The sequence below is a fragment of the Ixodes scapularis genome, unplaced genomic scaffold, assembly GCF_016920785.2.
Source record: "Ixodes scapularis isolate PalLabHiFi unplaced genomic scaffold, ASM1692078v2 PGA_scaffold5__190_contigs__length_132052651, whole genome shotgun sequence".
NCBI lineage: Eukaryota > Metazoa > Arthropoda > Arachnida > Ixodida > Ixodidae > Ixodes > Ixodes scapularis.
Window position 1 is genome coordinate 115,945,648 of NW_024609880.1, and position 6,909 is coordinate 115,952,556.

The 6,909-nt window shown below is 42.8% G+C and overlaps 1 long non-coding RNA gene across 2 annotated transcripts; it reads right to left on the minus strand.

Annotated features, from left to right (window-relative positions):
• Positions 1-277: 277 nt before the first annotated feature.
• Positions 278-4,360, minus strand: LOC115327065. Of its 2 annotated transcripts, XR_006078401.1 has the most exons (4): positions 4,167-4,360; positions 3,427-3,544; positions 1,033-1,114; positions 278-498 (listed from the first exon to the last, which is right to left on the minus strand). It is a non-coding gene; the product is annotated as an uncharacterized LOC115327065 (long non-coding RNA). The 2 variants fall into 2 exon arrangements; XR_005716083.2 differs by lacking the exon at positions 278-498 and having other exon boundaries at positions 516-1,114.
• Between the last annotated feature and the right edge of the window lie 2,549 nt (positions 4,361-6,909).

A 6,909-nucleotide genomic window follows, 5' to 3' on the forward strand; every position in this document is an offset into this window, starting at 1 on the left:
GATTTATTACTATGCACAGGTTTGCACCAAGCTCGATTCGAGGGCACAACACTTTTGTGTCCACTCCACAATCAAAATATTATTGCCTCGTGAAAGAAAAAATACATCACAATTCTTCCAGTGCAATAAAGGCAAGACAAAATGAGTTGACCTTTTTTATGATCGTTCACTCACACTAAACTTCACACCCATGCACATATTATCTGCATGCAACCTCCATAATGAAGATGTTGGGATGATAATTTGCCAAATTCTTGAAAACATCATATATTGTCTCTCTGACTCGTAACATTTATTAACTCATTCAGGTACAACACCACCCAGATAAAGACTCTCAACACTGCTGAAAGAAAAATACGATCCCCATGCCTCGTTGGGTAGTTGAAATCATCACTCCGTGCGCAGCATCACGTAACCTAGGGAAAACGAGCCATCCTTGCTGCTCTGCCAGTCATACCAGCCAGGGGATAATGTTGAGAAGATCAGTGCAACTGCCATCTGCTGAAAGGGGTAGAAAAACAAGCAAAATGAAGCCAGAGTGGTACTGTATAGATAGGTATGGTGCCTGGAATGCATCTCCGACTGGTGTGTCTACTGTGTCCAAAGAAGTAATCCCTCAATTTCTGCCCGGTGCATCATACAAGTGTCATGATGTCGCCGGTCGCAATCCTGGCGGTGTCCCAGCAGCGGTGGTTGATGTGGCAGACGCCTGTTCTACTGCAGGTCGCTCTACAGTTCGACAGTCCACTGAAGCTTCAGCATCCAGTAGTTGGGACGCCGTGACGACAGCGACACTCGCGTTCGCCTCGTGGTACTCGCAGCTGCTCTTTAACGTTTCAATGGCCAACCGCCAGGATCGCAACATGCAACAGCGTGACACTTCGGCTTCCGTGACGTCATTTGTTGCCACTTTCGGACCACTTTTGATGTACGGGCAGCAAAGGACGCTAAACACACCAGTCGAAGACTTGCTCCAGGCACAATACTCGTCGGGTAGTTGAAATTATCACTCCGTGCACAGCATCACATAACCTAGGGAGAACGAGCCATCCTTGCTGCTCTGCCAGTCGTGCGAGCCAGGGGGCGATGTTGAGAAGATCAGTGCAACTGCCACCTGAAAGGGGTAGAAAAACAAGCAGACTAAAGCCAGAGTGCTACTGTATAGGACCCCCCTTCCTCGTGGCACCAATGAAATGGGGATAATACATATGTTGCACGGAGTGCACATTTTCAAACTTTTGAGCACATAGTGAGCCACAGTTCATTAATCACAATCAGTCATTTTTAAATTTCCTAACTGAAATGCTTTGTCTAACTGATGTTTATGACTAAATTGAAAATAAATATGATATGATTTATGCTTTGCTTGGGCATAATGACCTAAACCTGAAGCAGTGGAAATAAGATAAAGATGAAGCTGGAGTATGCAAAGCGACCATCCATTTCGTGTGTACACCTCCCTCCATCCTCGTCTTGTTTGCATTTTCGTGATCTTCTAAATCATTAAGGGATCATGCTTTTTTTTTATTATTTTACAAGTTATTTTCTCTTTGATTCTTGCATTTCTAAGTGGCATGTCTTGTGAATGCTGTGCCTTGCGTGTTTCTTTCCCCAATGAAAATACCCGTTCTCTTTTCTTGATTGTCTTTAGAACTAATGTGAACCCTGTGCTAAAACTATGGTGGAACGTATTGCTTCCTCTGTTTCTGTTTCATTACTCGCTGCACCCTCAGAAATGCATGAGCCTCAATACTGCTCTCCCACTTCCGAAATAAAAGAATTTGAATGGCTGCAACTTGTGCATTAGCCTCCTTGTTTGTCTTGTAATCATGAAACACTGCCGACATAAAACCTGCAAATATTGAATGGCTCAAGCTTTCGACAAACAAACATACAGACCAAAGCTGCTTATTTAGATACATATCCCAACATGCGGCACTGACGGGCAAACACAAAATAATTTTCTGGAGGTGGCGCTGTGTATCTAGAGGCCCTGAAAGACTCCAAGTTTTGTTTACAGAGAGCTGAGATGCTAAATTATAAAACAAAAATCATTCTCACCAACCTCGTATAGCCTACAGCAAATGCTGCACATACATTTGGCAGTTGAGGAAAATGGAAGGAGCGCAAGCTTGTGCTTATATCTAGGAAACAACTGTGCCGGTGAACAAATTATCTCCCAGTGGTCCACATTGAGTGCATTTCAGTCGTCAGTTTAAAATTGTGCACAAATACCGTAGAAAGGAACAGAGGAGAGAGAAGAGACAAGCACAGCCTGCAGAAACAGCTCAAGCCGAGGTCACACCGGCCTCGGCTCGAGCTGTTACTGCAGGCTGTTCTTTTTTCTTCCGGCCTCGGCTCGAGCTGTTACTAAAGGCTGTTCTTTTTTCTTCCTTCAATACATCGAATTGTGAGTTTGTGCTTGTCTCTTCTCTCTCCTCTGTTCCTTTCTATTTGTGCACAAATTTAACCATGTTCAATCATTACCAACTCACCCAACCAACCACCTTAATTCAGTCATCAGGTTTTCAAGTTTATGCAAATTTTCATAGTCACTAAACAGCCTTCCCAGGGTGCTTATATATTTCCAAGTTTAGACGTTGTGCGAGTCGTCAGCTTGTGAATGCAAACTAGTGCGTCACAAGCTTCATAGATGTGTGGTGCAGAAGAAAAACAATGTGACGAGGACACGAGAGGAGGGCCATGGTCGTAACAAAAACGGCTCGGGTCATAAATGACTTCCTATTAACAATTGCAATGGTGCGAGCATTTACTGCCGTAGATAAAGATGTTCGAGCAGCCAAATAAACACGGCACTGAAGAGTACAGTAACGAACTGATGGTTGTCGCTGAACTCGACAAACGATCAGGGTGCCACAGTTGTCTTGAAACAGTCTGGCATACGTTTTTATGAACAGGTAGAATGTCTAGCCATACTGAAACATGCCATACCGATCTCTGGAACAGTTCGTCGCATGCAGACTTGGGCAGCCACAACTTTTCAATCAGTGAAGCAACTGCAGCTCTGAGACATGGTTGCACAGGTGGAAGAGCGATGAGCGGCCTTCCACATTCAGACGACAGTAGGCCATAAAAGCAAATTTCTGCAGTCACGTCAGCGGGAAGAGATGCTTTCTGCTGTTAGTCCACTCGCTTGCAGCATTGCTAACACTGATGTGGTGCTCCCAGGCATCATGGTCATTCATTTATGAGAAGACAATGGGTACCGACCTGTAATGCTCAATAGACATTTAACAGGAAGTCGCCCAAGCCCTAAAGTGCCCTTTTACGACACCAAATACATGCAGCTGCATTCAACAGCTTGAGCGCTTTACTCGTGTCCTCGTTACTTCGTCTTCCTCCTGCTCAACAGAGGGTTCCCCTTCCTACCAGTGCACCGTTGGCTGCAGCAGCACACTTACTCACTGTAGATGGGGGGCACATCACTGTGGACAGGGGGCACAACATGACAATGCTCGTTTACTTGCCTGGAAATTATGTCCAGCCCAGACCGCATTTACTGGCTGACAAAGCAGTCCCCTTCCTAAAAAAAAGAAAAGTTTATGTAAGGCACTTATAAGAAATATACAAGATGTAACCACAAAGCTAATATTTCCTAAGGTGCTACTCCTGCTCCTGGACATTATCTTTAGGAAGGAGACTTCTGAAAATCATATAAAATGGTTTGACTTCAATCCATGACTGTCACAAATGAGAGAGTGGCAGCGTCGAGACTATTTACTGCCGAAACGATCAAATAGAAATTAGAAAAATTACAGTTTCAAAGAGAGCTATCTTGATTATAAAAGGTGAACAACCCTGCCTTTGCGCACCAAACATCAGTGACAGTTCCACCGCCTCATGAACAACATGTTCCGGGCCTGAGTTTTTGCCCGCGAAAGGCCGACGAGGTAAACATAGCTGCGAAAACTATGATGCCCGGTAGCTACTTCCTGGTTTCGATCACCGAAAGCACAGGCACCGCGCCCAACGCTTTATGTAGTGGCGCCCATTAAAACAAGCCTTTGTAGAAACATGTAAGCAACACAAAATAACGTTTAAAACAGCCGAAAGAGCGCTTAGGCCAGGCCGCATTGTTTCCAGTTTACATATCCGAGTACTACGCCGCATAGTTTGCATTAAGGAAATGTTGTAAAAACACTTACCTGCTTTGAGCACCGCTTCAATTCGTAGTCATTTTCCTTCCGCATCGGGAGTTACAAGCGCTTTTTCGTTACTAGAGTCCCGTAGGAAGATCCTATGAGGATTTTAAACTTTCTCGTTGAGGCGTGTGGACACGGCACCGGAGTCGGCCACTCACTCGAATACCTTTTCATTCTTGTTGAACCCAGATAAGCATTCGTTTCTCGTCTTCAGTGAATCCTAGTTCAAGCTTCTCCCGAGTTTTCACAATGAAGGAGACGTCGAAACTCACATGACGCCAAATATGTCCACAAGCGAGGGACGCCAACGAGCGAAACGAAAAGAAAAAGGCCAGGAGCCATCGCTCAAATTGAGCCAACGTTGCTAGACGGAAAAGCGCATTTGTCTAGAAAACGCGTACAAGGTTAGTTTCGAAACCTGCGAAACAGCATCTTTCACGATTTGCGTTTCGTAAAGACATGCTATGAAGAAAATTTTAAGAAGCAACTTCTTTTTGACGTGTGAAACTCTTTTTAAAAGAAAAATTGCAACCTAATCTCGCTCCCAGGCGGGGAGCAGCGCGAGCGCTCGCGACTTGAACGGGACTTGACGAAGGAAGTTCGCGGGAGCGTCTATGAAACGTAAAAGCCAGCTTGAGCGTTTTCAAGTCGAACTTGGTGTTGAGGCGGACTTGAGCAAGTCGAAGTTCGGCTTCAGTTGAAGTCACATCTATGAATTCGGGGGTAAGTGGTCCCAGCCAAATGCAAGCTTGTTCGCATACTCCGTGTGACTTTAAATACATGAGGGGTTGATGTTGTAGTTGACTGGAGCTGATTGAGGATTCAAGGGAGTATGAATGGAGAAAACACCGTGACGGCGCGTTTTGGGCTCTTTGAATTATTTTATCGCCATGAAGAAACATGAACGGTCGGAGTTAAGGTGTAGCGCTTGCAGCTTCTTGTTAATTTAGGCAAAATTTTTTTTATAAATATGAACGTCTCCCAGCAAAGACTTCCACAGTGGCTCCTCCCAACTTAGGCGTTTCTATCTTCAAGCAGGTTCTATTGCTGTTTTCGTTGATTATTTTTTCGTCGTACTTTCTAGTTTCATGCACCTGGGCTACTAATAATTGTTTAGTTGATTCTGTTCAGAAATTTATATTTTGAGACTCTATATAGAAAAAATATAAAGGTGGCCTAGTAGGATATGCATTTTATAAATAAAAAGCTCGAAAATCAAGTACACTTTGTACTTTACCTTCGCGCTTTCTAAATAAATATACCCTTGACTACACGTACCGCGTGCCAGCAAGCATCGTACCGCGTTCCACGCGGCGTGTGCTTCAAGAACACCTCTGATTGGATACATTTTGTTTTGGTGCTTTACTAAGATATAGGAAAAGCCAGAAAAAAAAAAGGCGGAGTGTTGTAGTTGTTAGGATACCGAACCCGACATTGGGATACCCGGAGTTCAAAACCCGGCTCCGCCGAAGATTTTGTCTTTTGGCCGCTTCGTAAACCATTTCATTCGTTCAAGTGCGACTCTTTCATCTGTGTATTTTCGACACATTGGTACAATTACACAATTAGAAAACAACAACAAGAGCGGTATGAACATTTAGAGTTCAAACATAAAAAAATAAAATCTCAAATCATTGACATAAAATGTTTGAAAGTAAATATCGTAAAGTAGGACACAAGGAAACTGAAAGATAAAAAAAAAACACGGAACGGCAAATGGTGAGTAAAATATATGTATACAATCAATTCAGCCACTTCTGAACGTTGACATCTCCTACCCTGGGGTTTTGTCAAGTTCTGCTTGTTAGTTTTTTTATCAGCTACCATCTTTCTTGTAGAAATGCAATAAATCTTTCATGTATTTATTTATTCATTAATTAATACAAGGCAAAAAGCTGGAGCATTTATCTATTTATTTTTATGTATTTCATTTCTGCTATGTCTATACTTAGCTTTTATAACACAAACAGACAAACACAAACAAAGTCGCAAATTTTGCCGCAGATGCTTTGAGAGGGCTGGTAAGTTTCTCAAGAGCACTAGCTTTTAAAGTGTAAACTTTGCACAACAAAGATGTTTGCATCAACGCAGATGGAGAGAAAGTAGCTGACCTCAAGCTCCTGTACACGAATTTCGACACCTGCGCCATCTATTTCCACGAAGAACAACAAGGTAAGAAAAACACTGAGGTGTTAGTCTTAGGCTGTTACTCCAATCGAGATTTCGCTCTTCATGCAACTAAGAAATCCAAGGTCAGAAATTCACATCATATCATGGACCTATGATGTAATTCGTGCACACACCGTGCCATGAGACATGAGTTCGAGGGTAGCAACGGCGAGACAAAATTGCGGTACTGTGTTCCTTAACAGAGAATAAAACAAGTCACTGCTGTTTAACTGCGTTAAATTTAGTGTTATATATTTATATTAGCTGACGACTCTAGGTTTTTGTTTTATATGGACAACACGTTTTATGTCATGGTAATATGCTACTAAACTTTAGTATGCATATCACAATCTAGGGCTTTTTCCTCGCATTTAATTTGTGCACAGCCGTGATAGCTCTATTTGTGAAGAAATAAAGCCATATCAAGTCTTCTTCAGACGCAAATATTGACTGACCCAGATAACAGAATAATACATGTTGGTACTGTGCCTATCTTCCCAACATAGGTATAACACAACCCCTGACACCTTGAAAATAATATCTCAACTTCCTATGTGTTTTTCAACACCAATCTTTA